The following is a 20,139-nucleotide window of genomic DNA, read 5'->3' on the forward strand; positions in this document are numbered from 1 at the left end:
ATTGCACGAAAATGTTAATTTCTTCCTCTTTAAATTTATGTTTGCGTACGTCGTACACACTGAATTATTATATGACGTATATACTTGTAGTATATTATCTGAACCTAAGAATATTTATCACAGATGCAAATTTATATTTTCACATTAATTATTGTATTAGCATACCTAATCATGGATTTTAAAAGGTAGTATGTTTGTTTGGAAAGCCTTCTAGTTTCCTTCTTTGTGTGTAAAAGTTTCCGATAAACACTCTCAATATCTTCCAATAAAATCATATTATGTATATCAATATGTTATATCATTTATATGGTATAACAATAGGTTTGTAGGGATAGGTCTTGAATCTTGATGAATGAATTCAGTTAGTATTGAGTTCATAGTAAATATACATACCTACGTCATACAAATCAATTTTAATTATTTAAAAAGCAGCTATCGTAGCTACATAATAATAAGGTCTACAATTGTGTAGGTACTGAAAGGGCTGGGTAAGATGTGGAAATGGGATAGAAATAATAATTATTTCTACACAACAATCATCCGTGACCTGGTATTATTTAGCTTGAACTGCTTTTCGCCAACATATACGATTCAATAGCCGATGGTTTCCAGTTGCACACTGGATTTATATTTCTTGGAATCACCCAACGTAATATCATCCCATAACTTGTAAGCTTAGATCAGGGTGTTGTATTAAACTTTTACTGAGACCGAGACGTTTGTATAGCAACAATATCTATGACCAATGTTTTTAAACTTCCGATGCTTCTGTTGCCCTATTGCACAAGTTTTAGTGATAATGGCTGGAGCCTTTGTTTAGCTCGTTGTGCGATTAGCTTAATCGCGTTTCAGCGGAGTGAAGAAGATCGAGGGCTGCAGCGGCGGCCGCGGGGTGCGCCCGCGCAGCCTCAACATAAAGTGGCCCCCGCGCGCGCGGCCTTCAGTACCACTTGCGACTTGCGACTGCCAACACGCCTACGCGACGCCCACTCTCGCACTGCTACCACAAGCGTCAACACGCGAGTGTTCACTTTTGAGCGAGTTGCGCGCCCTTTCTCTCACGCAGTGTAATCGTGCTTCGGTACGTGAATGCAAAACCGGACTACTCTCTTGACACGAGCCAGAAAGGAATCCACAGCAATTCGGACCTCTCACATATTTTTTAGGGTGAGTACTTTTAATGTATGCAGATGCGACTGTTTTGCTTTGCGAGTTCGATTCAAGAGGTTTCGGCGGCTTTCCGATCGTCTGCAAATAAATTGCACTTACGTTGGCGTATCGCGGAGACTCGGCCCTTTCTTTTATCGGGTCGCGATCGACGTCGTACTGTTAAGGTTAACAGCTTTGACGGTATTTGTAAATATTCCTGACGCAAAAATATTGCGGACACCGCACGCGGTTTAAAACCGCACATTTATATTTTCCTCGAGAGGATTTATTTGTAAGTACATTTTTACGTGTCCCGCTGCGAAAAGCAGTTCTCGATTCGATGCGTATGTTTGATTCTTTTGTCCGCGCGTTATTCACTTGCGACAGGTACGAAAAACAAAAACCTAATATAATAGGTAACACTTAGTACACCGTGAACGACTTGGATCGTTGTAACAACACGGATGCCACAGCTCCTCATTTTGCCTGAAATTTTATTATTGAGAACTAAATTGTTGGAATAGGACCGAAAATTTTAATACTTACCTATATGAAAATATCGTCAATAATTAATTTAGACCATATTTATTTAAACTCGCAGCTGGCACGATGACTTATGTAAATTTACTTTCTGATGAACTATGCAGCAATAAATAATGTGATATGAAGAACAAGTTCAAAGGATGGCGCTATAGTTACACTACCTATATGTAGAACTAGGCACCTATTTGTTCTGTTTACATTGTATTGTCATAAGTAACAACATTGAACATGTGTATCTTAGATTTTTAATAATTAAGTACCTACCTAATACATTTCCGAACATAGGTACATACCTAATAGCAATTAGCAATTAGCATTATATCTATTCCCATTCAACATAATTATCAAAGTGAAATGCAATTTTAATTTTTGCTTTCTTGGCTCAGCCGCTGAACACGTTTCTCCTCACATGTAAGTAAATTAATACAATCGAAATTTGCAAAACCTGTCAAATTGTAAATTTCCCGTTATACTAAATTGCTTTGACAATTAAACGTCATTATAAAATAAAACATCTTCATTCTAAGTTTGCAAATTGGCAAACTAATTTGTTAAATATTGCAATATTGCAATATTTATTTAGTACTTAGGTGCCTAGAGTGCATTGTTCTATACCTAACTATTTTTAATTTTTTACTGGTTTTCCTGTGAAAATTTATGCCTAGTTTTACTTACTTTTATGTCTTAATTAGAAGACATGGTTATAAATAAAATACCTTAAATGTCATAAGTACTCCTTCATAATCCAAGAAAAACATTGTTAAAAGAATTTAATTGAACTGACAACTGAGTAAAGATCATCAGATCTTTACTCATAAATTTTACTGAAGTGATTATAATTTATACACGTAGGTTCATGGTTTGCTAATATAAGCATTTTTAGTACTAAAAGTTAAAACGTACAAAATTGCAGTTTATAATGATGCTTTCGAGGTTGAAAATTACGTCTTTATACATTTGAATGACTAATGATCCCTCGACAGTCGACACTTAACAATAATTTTCATATTAATTACTATACTTAAACCCTTGAAAAACCATGGTCAAACAAATTTGAAAGGACTTTTTAAAATAACTACAAAACTGTCTCAAAAAGGTACAAAAAGGTCTACTGAAATTAGACTATTCATATTGTTTGTATCGATGACGATTGATTATCTATAAAAACCTGCCTTATAAAAACACTTCAGCAATATCCGTTCAAACTTCATTCAACTAAAATCATGTACCTAATAAACGCTTGACAAATGACAAAAAATAATTTCTAAAACTACCTGTTTGCCCCGGTTAAAATAATGTACGGTCTACATATACCTACCAAAGTTATCGAGTCTATAAATTCTTGCAACGCAGCCTAAAAACAGCGTATTAGGTATCTTTATACATACCAGGTCTATTGAATTCGTAGGCATTTTCAACGTAGCAGGTAGGTAATTCAGATCGTTGTTAATCTATACTAATATTATAAAGCTGAAGAGTTTGTTTGTTATTGTTTGTTTGTTTGTTTGAACGCGCTAATCTCGGGAACTACTGGTCCGATTTGAAAAATTCTTTCGGTGTTAGTTAGCCCATTTATCGAGGAAGGTTATAAGGCTATTTCATCACGCTACGGGCAACAGGAGTAGAGCCACGGGGGTGAAACCGCGCGGAGCAGCTAGTACTTAATATTGCTATACTATCGTGTGCCGCAATGTTGCCTAGGACGTTTTGTTTCGAAATATCTAGGCTTAATATCTATTCTTAATACTCTATACACTTGAAATTGTGTGAAAATTATTTACTCGAATGCAATGAAGGTACCTAGTTGTGAAATCGTCGTTCGAATTTCAAAATTTATTTATTTTTTCATTTGTCTGTTATTTTTTATTAGACAATTGAATATACTTAACATTCCATTATTATTATTTGTTAAAAAACGAAAATATTAAATTAATATTTAATTATAACCCAAATACCGCACCTCGTATAATATCCTCACGATTATTATAACAAGTCAGAGAAGGGCGCTTTTGTTAATACCAAGAAATAGCTCAGATAACAATAATTACAAATGCAAAAATATCCATAAAATGTTTATTTCTGATTATTGTAACTGGATGTAACCAGTTAAAAGCGGTTCTCGTTGTATAGTCGCTCTCTGCTCTATTGGTGATGTTAGGAAACTCAATGGTGTATTGCATAATCATAACGAAGTATTTATTAAAACAATACATATAGCGAATATTTTATTGCTTGTTCCATATTGCGACGTGCTTTTAGAATTAATAAGGCTAATTTGGAATTCAAGAACGTTTTTCGGTAAACTGTTGTTACGCACGTGCAGTGTCTTTTTTAAAAAAAAGGCAGAATAATTTGGCCCGTTACTTGTTTATGGTACCTAATAAAATTGTGTACATACAAATTATTACTCATAATGGTATCTAAATCAATTATTTAAAAAAATGTAGTCATGTACTTATTGAACTTTTTTTCCTTCAATTACATCAACGACGAAAGGTGACACCTTTCAAATAAATTCCATTTTTAACACATTTTTAATTACTAACTTAGAATTTTCTATGCAAATCCCTAGTTAAAATATTTCAGAACACGTTAACTTAACCATAATATGAATAAATCTAAAACTGCGTCTACTAACCGGTATCCAAAACGGATGCTCCGATGGCCAAGGAACAGGTTCTATGGCGGCGTTTATAATGGCCACGGTAATCCTACCACCGATTTGGCAATATGTCCAGATAAATATGCCGTCAATTCCGCAATTAATAATTATTAACTATCTTTCGACAACTAAGTACATTTTTGTTTAATTACATGCCCATTAGTTTTATAATAACCATTAATAAATGTTCCTTCATATTTTTTAACTATGTATGTTTTCGGGGACGTTCTTTAGAAATGTCTTCATTACTCCTTTCGCTGTAAGAGAGTAAGCTATTGATCAAACAGGCACTTACTAAACAAATTGAGTCCAGTTTATGGTTAATTTAATATATTTTGTATTCAAATAGTATCGTAGTGGAAATCGAGTCGCAAATTTTCGATTCTCTTTTGTAACATGTAGTTGTGACGGTTGGACAGTTACACATACATCAAAGTGGACGCAATTAAATCCATTTCGAGAGGTAACTTAGCAAACATTGCTTAACAGAAGTAAATATCAGTTAACTAACAATATCAAGCTTGTATAACAATATCTTTTTTGTTGAACAATTGGTGTGTTAGGTAAAACGATGAGCTTCGGTAGTTTAGAAGGGAATAAAAATTGTTATTTATGTAAAATATCGAAAATGTTATATTTTGTCATATTTTTTTAAACTTTCAGAAAATTCCCATAAGATATAAATTGCCCATATATATATATATATATATGTTTTTTTTTAATATTAAATTTATTTGTATAGTCTATCGATCGACTGATAGCATACTACTTTCAGAGCTTTTAAGACGTAAACCAAAAGATTGGTAAGAAAAATGCTATGAATATCTTTTTTACGAAATAATTTATATTTATCTGGCTCAAGACTATATTGTCTTTCCTCACCGAAACAAGAATCAGAGAAATTAATTTTAAAATAAATTATGAGATATTATCCTATTATCTCATAAAACTACCTAGCTGTTACATTAATGTTATAACAGCTAGTTTTAAATAATTAATTATTGTTAACAGTATCCTTTAATTGGCATATCAAATGTATTATGTATCTCCTTGTTAACTAGGTACTTAATAAATATTATTGCAGTTTTGATCAAACTTATCGACATTCAATATTTCTCTAGGTTTTATATTTATTATTAACCTATTCTATCGTCGCGGCGTACTTAATACACTAGCTTACCGCCCACGGCTTCGCCCGCTTTCTCTAAAACGATTTGAGATTTAAACTATCCATCTCTCAAGTTGGATCGAACTGCACATGGTGTGCGAATTTTATTATAATCGGTTAAGTGGTTTAGAAGTCCATTGAGGACAAAAATTGTGACACGAGATTTATATATACTAAGATAATATACTTAAAATTGCATATTTACGAGAGTAACGCCAATTTTTTTATACCGTCAAATTTTTAATAATCACAATATTCACCATTTTATGGACTAGTTTCTCAAAATGAAAGGCAAAATAAATATCAATTTAAATCCATCGAAAATATTATTTTGCCACGTTGATTAAATATTATGATTATTCATATAAAGATTCCCTTACTACATTTTACTGCACTTATTAACATAAATAAACCTTAACAGAACCAGCTTGTATCTAATATACTTAATAGATGTACCTCGATAAAATAAAGGAATGGATAATTAAACAGTACAGTTATGTGAGATTACATATGGCCATATATTTTAATGTTAGCGTTTAGATAAACAGTATGGTCATAAGATAGTTATGGTGATAAGTAAACGATTTAGTTTTAACGCCGAGACAGAAGAACCCATTAAGTCTTATCATGGCATTCATAGAAATTACTCTATTACACAGCTTACTTTCTATACGAATTAAAAATATCGGAAAACACTCAAGGAAATGGTTGAGACTTTGAGAGTGGCAACTTTAGCTACGTAACGTAAATTTTATAGATTTGGTAGATTTGTTTTGAAAAATGGCAAACTTGCTTTATTTATATTTTATTGTTCATGTAATTAAGATAACAACATCAACAATAAATAAAAATCTATTATGCGTTTTGTCTATAGGCTAACATAATATTATGCACTATTTTGGTAAACATGCAGCATTTTAAGTTCAGCTAATTTAATGACGCTATCATAAAACGTCTTACATCTTAAAAACGCTTCCACAATTTAAACATATCTTTATGTTTCAAATTGTTAATTTAGCATACCGAGAATAAAATACTAAATAGTTGACTTTGAAATTATTCTAATCACGATTGTAAAATATGTAGCTCGAATAATTTACTGACGTATCTCGCATCAATCAAGCTCTTGAACGAAACCTAGCTGAGAATTTTACAAATCACTGTCTTGCAATGCAACTGATATTTTACCAATATTTAGTAGCAATGTATTCGGATATATCTCCGATAACATTTAAAAAACAATTATACAAGTATGTCCATCCATACGATGTGAATTCAGCCATTTATTTCTTACTAGCTTTTCACCCGCGGCATCGCCCGCACAGTCAAAGAAAAACCTGCATAGTTGCCGTTCCCGTGGGATTTCCAGGATAAAACCTATCCTATGTCCTTTCTCGGGTACCAAAATATCTCTATACCAAATTTCATGCAAATTGGTTCAGTAGTTAAGGCGTGATTGAGTAACAGACAGACAGACAGACAGAGTTACTTTCGCATTTATAATATTAGTATGGATAGTGTTAGATATTGTACTTATAAAGCATCCAAAAAATCATGAAATCCATGGTAGCAAAAGTTAAATACAATTAAATGTCCAATTAGAAATAAAAACACGTTTTAGTTTGAATCTTATCATAACAATTTAATATCATAATAGCTGTCCCCACATTTATAATTTATCATCTTCAAGTTTGTGGAGTTTCTTGCCGGTTCTTCTCCGTAGATACTGCTTTCCGAATCGGTGGTAAATGTTAAAATATGTAATGACGTTTCAAAAGTGCTTCTAATAGAAGTCTAATTGAATAAATAAATGTTTGATTTTGAGTTCGAGTTTGAGTTCAAACTTCAACAGTTGGTATGCTACATATCTTCCATCAATTCTATCGATAGATACCAAAATAAGGAAAATCTATGTTTTTTCATATTTTTTTAAGACCGTCTCCGGTAAAACCAAAGCACCACTTACCCACATACTTAATCCATAGAAACACTCAAACTCGTCGAAGCGCGATGATCATTCACGTCACTCCGCGGTTGAATTGTGTTCCGAAGATAAAAATCTTTACGAAGCATTTCTCTGATCCTTTTATTACCTATTGAATTGTCGGGTTAAGATGCAAATTGATATACGGTTAGTGTCATTAGTCAAAATTATCAGATAAACGAATGCAGCCTGCGAAGCCCCAAAACTGAAGCAGAACAAGGCTTAACGGGAATTTTTCTGGGTCACACTGACCGGATTTACAAAGACGAATGGTCTTTAATAAGTTTGTCGCCAAATATTTATGTGCACGTGGGTGGGTACGTTCTTTATCGCGAGTTACATAAAGGAAAATCGGAATGTTGTTTCGACGGCTGAGCTTCATTTTATTTTTGAATTTATTGGATTAATAATATCTCTCTTTATGCTTTTTCATAAATTGTCATAATTTCGCAATAACTTGTAGGGAAGTCTACGTCCACTACGTCTTCTTGAATCTTGAACCTTCAGAATAAGTTATTCAAAACCTTATATCGAAAATAATGTCGAGGCCGTGACTACAAAGGGACAACAACAGTGTTTACGAAATTTCATCGATTCTTTATGAAATATAACTACATTTTTTAGTTCCAAACAGATCTTCAAATTTTAATACTTTTCAAATAAAAATGAAATGTTTTTAAGCAATCCTAGATAAAATAGCAAGGTAGCAACAACCAGGTTAGGTTAAGTCGCCGACAATTCTTGAACATGGGCAAAAAATATAAAAATTCCTAAGGCATTAATAAAAGTGGTCGTATTAAATTGTTATAATACTTAATGATCTAGCCGATGATCAATTTGATTGTCTATTATAGCCTATCACTCTTTGTCATCGTGATATTACTTACAGTGTTGTGGACCACGTGTGCGTGAAAGCAAATTGCAGCACTTACAAATAAATTGAATGCAATAATTAATACTCAGTGGTGACCTCGTTAGACACTTCCACTATCAACTGTAAAACAATAGTGTTAAAGCTCACAATAGCAAGAAATCGATGAACAGACAAAAGAAACACGTTGACTATATTAATAAACATACAGTCCTATGCAACGCTGAATACCAGATTATGTGGAAAAAACACACGCAAAATCTTATTTGCTGAACTTGACCAAGACCAGATAAAATGTTTCCAATAAATTTTCGGACCTACCTCATTACTTATTTTGAGAACAATTCTCAGACATGATTACTTGCTATTTTATTTTGTTTACATTGTACAACAACTAAAAGTGTATGCCTTATGTTATGTTTTATTTACTTGTCTAAAAACAACTCCTTTTAACCTTTAAAAAAGATGGCTCGAAGAACTTGTATTTAACCCAAGAACAAAATAAAAAAGTAGGTACAAGAGACAATATGTTATTAAATTAAAACACAAAAAGAAACTTCTGAAGTTATTAGTTACAACTGTTTTACTTCAAATCAAATCAAATAAAAGTTTGAAAAGTTTTCTACCAAACTGTTTCTTCTTTACGTTTACGTTCTTTGAATTCATTTAAAATATGTATATAATTGGTTTGAAAATAATGCTAGAGATGCAATCACGGCCATTGTTTCATTTCATAATTGTGGTATTAAGTTATACTTAACTTTATAAGGTATTGAAATGATAAGACATTATTATTTGAACACACGCTCTTTATATCATAATTTAATTTAAACGCTTTATAATACGGCATTATTAGATATGTAAAAAACTATGTATATTCTTAATAAACATGTTTGAAGTTCAAACTTTTTCTAATGCTGAAAAATGATGCGTTCACAAACTGAGAACCTCCTACGTATGGAACGCGCCGCCCACGCGCTTATCTGCGGTGGGTCGCTCATGAAACTAATACGATTACCGAGTCTTGCGTTAATCTAATGCATACATACAATTATATTGTAACAAAAAACTTAATACAATGCAACATATACGAGCATGTCTGCCTTTGTAAACGGTTGCTAACTGGCACCTTGTATTACAAGTTCTCGACTCGTATTCGCCTCAAAAGTGATTGTAATACCGCAATCCACAGCTCCTTTGTTTACAAATGCTAATGTTATGGGTGCATAATAAAATGTCAATTACAAACTGTCAACGCATTGGACTAATCGAGGGAGGTCACGACAAGCTTTTATTAATTCTGTGAACTTGATATTATGCACCGATGTGAGGAAAAATATTTTTTCAATGTATAAATTCCACACACTACGAGGATCGTTGTACAATATATTCAGTCTTATTACGACAGTACCTACTATTATTTATTATGTGGAGGTTTTTACATTTAATTTTAAACTGTCGGCAATTTAACACAGTGATTGTACAATGTACGTCACGAACGGTAGTGTGATTCGTATACTACCTACTTACTACGGTACGTCCGTACGTCGCGTGTCTGAGATAATTTACCGAGCGACAAAATCGAACACAAAGGAAGCTTCTGTTTACGCAGATATATAAATGTGTAATTAATGGGATGAACGATAGTTCTAAAGTACAGAAATGTTTCAATCATGATTTCAACAACGTTAATAAGTTAATGACGTGCTGAGCGATGTCAATGCCAAATTCTTATCACAAACCACGACCGTCCATTTTGTAATATGGGAATGTATAACTTCATAAATGCATTAGGTAATAAAACAAGTGTGTCGCATAAGTTTTGATTGTAACTGTAACTTTATAGCGGTCTTGATTGTGTGTTATTGTTAAGGAAATTTATTTTATTTTATTGCCAAAGGAATGAAAACTGAATGAAATAAACATAATAATAACGCCATAACGCTGAACTAATATTTATGTTTGCCATGTCTATTATGACTTTGTATCTAACCATATGAATCTATATTTTTAACTGAGTAAGTGAGTACATAGCTGTAAAGAACCTTTACTTTTAATGTAGATTTATTCTATTTACTTATATTAACAATTTTAATTTTAAATTCAAATTGGTCTTGCCCAGAATAGCTAAGAGTTAAAAATATATTATTATTCATGCTGTAGACAATACAGCTTCTGCCTTCTTTACGTATTTTGTGTCTTCTCTCTTAAGGTCAGCAACTCAGCTCATTGATATTATAATTATCTTGCAATTTCCTGTTAAATATGGCTTATACAAGTGATTAATTTACAGAACACATCGTATCTAATTTAAATATTTTATATATTGTGTTTCATCATTTAAATAATAAGCATTAATATTGTTAACCTAAATAATGAAATAGGAAATGGAACTAAAAAAGTTCTAGAGTACTAATTGATTTTATGATTGCTGAAATTTATTCTCTCCTTACCTGTAATATTGACGTAACACGAATTTCGCATCATAGCTGTAAAAGTGTTTAAATGCACATTGTAAATATTCCAAGTACAGTCGACCGTTAAGTTGGCATAGATAAATCGTCTGGCTTACTTTGGTCATTAGATGGATTTGTGTCTCATGTGATATTTAATGAAGACATCCAACAGTTAGCTCCTTTTGCTGTACCGTTCACATTGCTGCCTGTAATGACACGACCTTGTGCCTGATTTATGTATCGGAACTCTCCTGTAGTTTACGTCCCACGCATTTTGGTACGTATCAACTTTAAAAGATTTCGGAATATAACCATATTATTACGCCAGGGATAATTTGAAACAAGTTCGTTTTAAAATATGTATTATTTTATATAAAAATATAAGATTCTAATCAGACTTTTCTAGAATCTAAGCTTCCTATTGCGGGTAAAATTAAAATGAAAACGATAAGATTTCAGTGCCGTATGATAAGTATATTCTGGTTATGCCTAGTTACATCAGCCTCACTTCACGCTTATTTATTGCGAAAAGTTCACGTCACTGTGTGCGTACAAGTGTTTGTGAAAATATTTTCTCAAAGAAAATAAAAAATTAAATTGATAGAAGTGGAAGGTGTTTATGAAATTATACTGCAAAAATTAATCCCTTATTAATAGTATAGTGACTAAATTAAAAATATATTTTTTTATTACTCGTATGTAACTCAAATAAATAAAACTAATACAGCATACTAATACTTTAGTATTTTATTTGGTGAATTTGGTTGTTTAAGAAAATTCGGTACAAATACAAACCTAATGTTAAATATAGAGTTACATATTGTTTTATGTAATACATACGTCCAAAAACGAAAACAAATAATCAAATAGTTGTAGATTACTCGTGACGCAATACACAGACAGACGGATGTGTGAAGAAGGTGAAATGAAGAAAGTTGTTGTTACAGGCCGATAACAATTAATTCACCGCCAAGTTACACGTGTTATTCAAGAATGTTTACAAAATCGAGTTACGTTAAGTCGCCATTGATAGCGATTGGTTAGAAGGAATTTATTCGATTTCTTCAGGCACGCTAGAAAAGTATGTTTTCTAAAAAAATAAGTCTGGAAAATTCGGGAACGCCGGAATTTTTTTCATATAAAATTATTATCTACGTACATAATTATATATATGCTAATATTTAATCACAAGATTAATTGGTGGCTAATCAAATTTTGATTCATACGGAATCCTTATTAGGTATTATATAATAATAAATGAAATATCCCTTTTAGGTAAAATAAATTACAAAAACATCTCAGGATATAGATAATATGTAAGAAATATATTTCAATGTTTATTGTTTATTGAAAACCGACTTGAGTAGTTATAAAACGGTCATACATATCTGTATGTAATTGCAAATCAATAACATTGAATATGAACGCTCATAGTCAATAATCGAGGCAATAACGTGCCAATGAAAACAAATTTAAAACAGTGGAAGCATGCACTTATGAAATTTTTCTATAAAACTTGAACTTGTGCCTTATGCTTCATGCGTTTTCTAGAAACAGGTTTCGGTTCAAATCGCTTGCAAAACGAAGTAGAAACTTGTAACTCGGTAGTGAGGGTACAAGTATGCAGTATGCTGCTGATGTTAAAGTATACGCTAGGTACTTTATCTCTTTTGAAAAACATTTAAGGTGATATATTGGTATAGTAATAATAATATGCTACAACGCGCATTGTATGTCATTAACTTTTTTGTATGCAACGTCTAACAATGGCCGTAATATAGTTGTGTTGAGAACAAAAACGGTCTTAGATAATGAATGTTTGAATCGATTATTTGATACAACTCATATTGTTTTTTGATGGTGTGAAAATCAATCATTTAGCGTACCTAGTAATAAGTGTTTTCATTAGGTCCTTTGTGTTACACTCGCGCTGTGACATTAATTATTTTATAATTATGTGCTTATGTCAAATACTTGTTACAAGAAGTTGTTAACAGGTGTAAATTCCTAATAGATAATCTCACTCGTATTATAGTTACATTAACACATTGATTGTAGTATTTATATATATTATATGCATAATATAAAGTTGCGTATGCTACAATAAAGATGGGAAATACTAATTCCCCGTGCCACATAATTATTAATAAATAACGTATCTATAGGCAATAAAAAATAGAACATTTAACTTGCCATTTAAAAACATATTTGTTACCGTTTGACATTTCCTTGTACGTTAAACAACATAATCAAATTTATAAAAAAAGGTTTATTAATTGCCATTTTATATATTAAATTAATTTACCCTATCTTTTTGTCCCTAAATCTCACAATCACAGGTTACCCTTAATCGATATTGCCCAATTGCAATGGCAGACATTTTTGAAAAATTATATAATGAAATATTCTAACAGTATCGTTAGGTACTTCGACCGTTAGCATATAATACCTAGGTATTGTATCTTAAAGTAGATACTAGATATGTACAACAAAAGAGCGAGGAGCATTGTTGGTCGAGGCAGTTAGTCGCGTATTTCGGATGAGCCTGTGTCAAATGTTAGCACACGGTCATCGGAGGCATGCGGTAAAGTCAGAAGGGCCTTGCAACAAGGTTGTTTTGTTGTGTGATACGCCGTGTGCGGAATTCCAAGTAGCCTTGTAGAATACATATTCACATGTACGAAATAATAACAGTGACAATACATGAATTTCTCCAATTTCAACGGGGCACGGTCGCGTGCGTACCCAGATCTGACAACCAAGAGATAAACGGATATAAAATAAATGTAAAACGCAAATGTTAAACAAAATCGTTCGCGATACAGCCTTGTCGGTGATAAAAACTTGACCCATCGTAATCAATGTTTATCCTTTTATTGGCGAAAGATAGTCGCTCGAAACGGTCTGGCATAAATGAAAGTATTGACATTAATACAATGCTTGCGACTTTTGTCTTATTTTGCACTTTCTCGAGCTAAATTTAGAACGAAGTAGCGTTTAAATATTTTTAAATGATCTAAGATCTCTTATGTATGTAGCCCGCATTATTTCTGTACTAATAGGTATGCGTTAAGGTTAACGAGGTAAATTATCGTCAAACCACGTTTTATTGAAATATTGCAAGATCGCTAAAGTGAGCAAGCTCGTGACGCGAAATAATTATGTTATGCTAGGACGAAATTCGCATAGATGTCAGGAATGAGGCCAAAGGCACGTCGACTTACGTGACGTTTCGTTTATGTAATGTCGGATTCACTGCCGGTTGAGGGGATGTTGATTTATATGTGGTTATTCAATTTGTGTTTTCACCGCGAAGCGAGCTTGCAACCGGTCCGCGAGCGGCTGGCGCCATCACCGACACGGATTCCTTCAACAAACGACACTATTATAGCTATACGGCGATGCACCTTCACATTTTCCTTATCTTCACATTTAAACCGCTAATAGCCTCCGTGTTACTCTGAGGCACTAATTTGAGATTTTATGACATCATATAAATGATGCATCATGCAGGTTAAAGTGCGTCGGGCTCGAATTGTCAACACTAACTTTAGATAGTTAACGTGCATTTATCGCTATGTAAACGTACAAGGGCACCGTCGAGACCCCGATAGGACCATCAATTTACAAATGAAACAAATAAACAAAGACCATGTTGTCTCATTGTCATTCGCTATTAGCTTACACACGCATTGATAAACAATTTGGGACATGAATGAGCTGGCGGGAAAAAAGTATGCAACTATCTATTCGAGTCAATCAGTAAAGCGATGCAGGTATCTATGCAGATAGCACACGGCGCGAATACTCCAGGACGAGGTTACATAAACTGAATGCTCACTTATTAACGTTATCACAGCTTTTTGTTGAGCGAAACTAAATATAGATTCTATCGCGCTCGACGCGAACGGTTACTTTCATAATGAGCCCACTTTATATGGGCGTTGTGCGTCTACTTGCAGCTAATTTATCTTACAAGCTAACCACTAAACAATGAAAATTTCAAATCCTAACACGTAAACAAATCACGTTTGAATGCAAGGAATTAAAATTCGCTGGGGCGCCGACGCCACTTTCTGTGGACTTCGGCGCCGGCCGCGGCGTGTGATGCTACTTTTAGAACAAACGCGTTGGAAAAACAGTTGGCGATACTTAACATAACTGGAGACAATGTTTTCAGTTCAACTATGACAACGAATAAATTTAAAAATTTATATCCCAATATTTTATTTATCATAATATCGTAATTTTAATGATGACGAACATAGTACCAGCTTTTATAAATGCATACCTTTATAAAGTATTTTTAAGTATTTACGCAGTTCACTTATTATGACGTATATCCTGAATATTGACGAAATTTCACAACCTGCCTTCCGCAACTTAGTACGAATGTAGTCTACGTTAATATTATATACAAAATAATATTATATTAACTACATTTAATACTTTACTATTAACTTATTAAAACTTACTCGAAAAAAATATGTGATACTAATAAATTATAAGTGCTAACTAATCATAAATAGAAGGTCCACATCGAATGGTAACCCTAATATAATTAGCTAACACACACAAGCAATGTTTCATCATAAACGGTATCTATCTTGAACAAGTTTATACTTTATACCTACATCGCGACAGATGAACACTTGCAAACACAGGTACTTACTTTGCGCACTTTCAATCTAGCTTCAAACATATGGACATAAGCTTATTATTGGGGTTAAACATAACCTGTTTCAATAAGATACTATATTCGGAACGTCTATAGACAAATATTTTTCATGGGACTTTACTTTCTCTTGACGAAAGTTTACGAATTCGTTTATGAGCTTTATGAAAATCAGAGCGCTAATAAATGAAATGTTTGCTAACTGTTGTACGAATATTCGCGAAAATGCAACAAGCATTTTTCATTTAACTATTAACACGTCACATTCGTTTATCGATAGCCTAATTAATCTCGGCGGTAGGTACGGTCGTTAATGTGATGACACCCGTCCACAGACAATGGGCAGTTACATCTCATTTCAATAGGCACTGTTCAAATAATGTGATAGATGTTTCTTGATGAACTGTTTGTTAGAATCGTTTCCCGTTCAATTTATATTACGTGTTATATTACAGTGCATAAAATAAAATTAAAGGTAAGAATAAAATTTATGTCTAAAAAGTTTAAAACTATTTGTTCGTTTACGAAAAAAAAAACCGAATTATATAGGCAGTTATCTCATTTATAGAAACTTATTTCTACCTGATTAACATAATATAGGCTATTATTTAATTCGGAAATCACTTATAAGCAAGGACAGTCGTTATTGGGCAAGTTTTTAGTTTTCTTTAGAAGTGTTCTCCCGATATCGTTAAGAGAAAGTTAACGATATGATTTAATGTGTTTATTTACATACTATATTTTGGCTCTCAGATGATAAAATTATTTTTTTTAATGAATTATTAGTCCACTGGTGTCAGTCATTGACATCCTTGGACAAGTCTATGTAACAAGTTAGGTTTACTGGATTATTTCGCATTACAACAAACATACAATTTATTCATTACATAATATATCAACTCCAATATACATATTTTATGGTTATTAACTTTAACTGTAAAATCAAATTATTATATCAATTCATTTAGATCTTTTGGCAACAGAAATAAAAAAATGACGAACTCATTCTTTGAAATGTCATTTCAATATCAAAATATCGAAACTCGTTTAACTGTCCTATTAAACATTTATTATGTTTTTCATACGTCAATTGACAGACCGCTGATTTAAAAAATAATTTACGAATTCTTGGTAACTAGATATTTTGTGCTTGTATCTACAATACAGTATGCAATAAAATGGGGTAGCAAAGTAAAATCACTAAAATGCATTTGATTTTCCCTATATTAGTTTTTATCATAAATTTACAATAAAAAATATGTATTTGCGATAGTAAATAATATTGTATTGGAATTTGACATAGGTGTTCTTTGGAAAAAGTTGTTCAATTTTATGGGCTTATTACGAGGATTATAGATTAGTAGATATGATAATTCATATAAATACACAAATGCCATAAAAAACAGTTTGTCAACAAACAAATTGAAATAATTAATGAAATAATTATCCATTTAGATTTACGTTTTTTTTTTCTTGTTTGCTGACCCTACCATATGTCAGTGTCAGCTTTGGCCGCCATTGAAAATTCATTTCTTTCATGAAACGCGTTATAGAAATATGAAGTATATTTATGTATACCTAATGCATTTTAATACTGAAGAACAAACCACAATCCGCCAAAGCGTGCCAGTGTACAGGTCTATGAATAAATAATTATGTATTCTAGAACAAAAAAATAACGATAACAACGTGACATTACCGCATTCCTTTATTACTCATTAAAAATATTTTCAAACATTTATCGTATTCCGAGACCATAATGACGTACTTTATCTGTTAAATGTTGTATGAAAAACGGTTAAGGCACTGCTAAGCTATCTAATCTATGTATGGTCGTTAGTTGTCACACCTTGTTGCACGTAGGACTGATTGTGTCCAATTTATGCATTTAATTGTTAAAATACATTTAAATATACATTTTATTTAAATAATTTTATTTGTCATATATTTTTTTTTATTACACGTAGCAAGATTTTTTTTTTTGTAAGGTGTTTCTCAATGTTAGCCAGAAGGGCTTTTACATTTTAACGCGGACGCGGGGGTGAACTGAAGGTTCACCCTGGTAGCGACATGCACAAGGGCGTCCCCCCTTGACGGGGATCTCGAACCTCGGCTTGGGCTGTCGCTTGAGTGGAGGAGGCCAGAAGGGCCCTAATCGGACGGGACGTAGCAAGAGTTAATAATATATTATATAGTAAATTTTTGTTTAATATCATGTTTAAGTACCAACTAAATTTCGTGGAAATAAGTTTTAACAGCTTTTTTCGACTATAAAAAACGAGGCCAAATATTGCCGAAAATTATTTAGAAGTTGATTTTTTTATTTATTATATGAAGCGGTTTTAAAGTTTAAACGTAGGTATGTAACGTTCGACATTGGTTCATTTTTCGCATATCTTCAATGACTAACTTTATGCTTAATATGTGATTTATGACTCCATAAACATGTGTGCAAGTGCAAAAAATAATTATGTTAAACATTAGCGATAACGGGAAATTCCAAAAACATGATATTGAAATTTTAACATCGTATTGAGCTAAATACATAAATTTTGTACGCAATAATACAAACAATAAGTATGGCAGGCGATTCCAAGAAGATAAAGGACTTGTAGAATACCAGGAAACTGACAATAAATATTTGCCCTATGTAAATGGCGCATGCAGGCTTATATTAGACGTCATATAGTTATCCTTTTTCATTGAAAACTATTGAAAACTTAATAAAACTCGTAGCGTAGTAGTCACGGCCACGAATTCTGCTATTTACAAATTGGCCGCAAATCCTTTCTTGTTATGCAACGGTCAAACTAGTCTCGATTTCATTGGAATAGCGCGCTGTTTTATTTTGAATGAATACAGATTAGTTCTGCCTTATTGGTATATATTAGCGAAATCGACTTAACATGCTTTCCTCGGACGGAAGTGTTAGATATTAACTAATTATCATACGATAAACATTGTTAATTTGCTAACCCTTTACGAACCCTGACGCTTTAAAATCGATCCTTGATTCCTTGTAAATTGCACGTGAAATTTCTTACTGGGTCACCTTGATAAATGATTGCAGTTTGAATATAATCGAGCGAGACGTCAATGCTCTTACGATTTTATAAAAAATATTGGCAGTAAATTTTTGTCGACACCCTGCATCCTTAACTTAAGTAAATATATTACAACGTGCGCGGCTCATTTACAATGATTTCACATTTACTTTCTCCGATGAACTGTTTTCTTTTATTTGCCTCTTGCGGAACTGTAGACTCGAATCGTTTCAAATAATATTATACAATGAACATTTAGAAACTACATTGATTTTTATATTATGAAAAAGAGACCATGAATTCTAGTAATATTTGCATCACCTCGCAATCTTGTGTAATGCAAAAAAATACGTAATAAGGGCAATAAGAAACTAATTATTATATTGTTACTTTAAAGCTCAGCGAAGACATCGCATGAGGTGTTGATGATGTAATAAACCATCATAAAACTAACGCTTTGAGGGAAACCTTTACATTATCTGTGGCAGCAGTAAATATTCACAATGACATTGTTTACATTTAAATGGACGTTATTCATAAATTTTATTTATAGTCGATTATAATCGTTATGAAGGAAAGAGTAGGTAGGTATAACAATTCCCCACAACAGTTTAGTACGTACTTAAACGAAAATTTAATTAAATCCTTCATAAAAATGCGAAAAAGGCTAATATAACATGGCCGATAAATGTTTACATGCAGTTAAGGTCATTGGCATGTTAATTGAACCGTATCGTGTCGGATTCTCTCCAAATTCCTGTATTAACAGGATTCTCAGAAAGCGACGCGATTTAACAGTACGAGTGCATTGGATGGACGAAGGATCCGCTAAATGCGTGGAAGTCATCTTGTAACGCGAGTAATTACAAGCTGTCTAGATATGATCAATTTTGTGTGCATATATTATACATAACGATAAACAACAAATTCATGCAATACGCCGTTGGATTATGTACAACTATGCAACACTACATGTAGCCGGTTTTGTAATTTTTAAATAAATCAATGTTGTCATATCCTTTATCAACCTCATCTCTAATTACATTTACTATATAATTCTGTTTAAATTATTTTGTATATATTTACCATATCTTTTATCTCATAATGACACGAATACAATGTTTGCTGTATGCTCCATCGTTTATATCTCACTTCTACAATATTTCAGTAGGTACATAATTGGACTTATCTACTCTACTAATTATTTTATTGTGTCTTGAAACGACAAGAAAAACAGTAGTTTTATGACGACTGATTGTACACGCAGCCATACAAATTCATCCCACTTAATTATAAAAGTACCTCATTCGGACTGAATCTTGAACAAATGAAATAACGACTTTGTCACAATATATAAATGACAAATTACATAGGTACCTAGAGATAAAAGAAAAAATGTACAAAAGATGCATATAAAAGCAATAATTATTTGTACTTATAAAACTATTGACAAGGCGTTTAGAAAAGAGTAATCAATTATATGGATATATCAATTAAAAACCGGATATTAGATATGCAAACAGATAGTACATTATTTTGAAATTAAATTTAATAAATGACATATAAATATAGTTCTAAGATGATAAG

The 20,139-nt window shown here is 32.4% G+C and overlaps 1 protein-coding gene across 2 annotated transcripts in view; it reads left to right on the top strand.

Annotated features, from left to right (window-relative positions):
- Positions 1–934: 934 nt before the first annotated feature.
- LOC123705117 (UNC93-like protein) overlaps positions 935–20,139 on the top strand; it is a 50,054-nt gene continuing 30,849 nt past the window's right edge. For both annotated transcript variants that reach the window (XM_045653748.1, XM_045653747.1), the window contains exon 1: positions 935–1,167. The gene's annotated coding sequence lies outside the window, so the exon portion shown is untranslated. The remainder of the gene's footprint in view (positions 1,168–20,139) is intronic.

The sequence above is a fragment of the Colias croceus genome, chromosome Z, assembly GCF_905220415.1.
Source record: "Colias croceus chromosome Z, ilColCroc2.1".
Taxonomy (NCBI): Eukaryota; Metazoa; Arthropoda; class Insecta; order Lepidoptera; family Pieridae; genus Colias; species Colias croceus.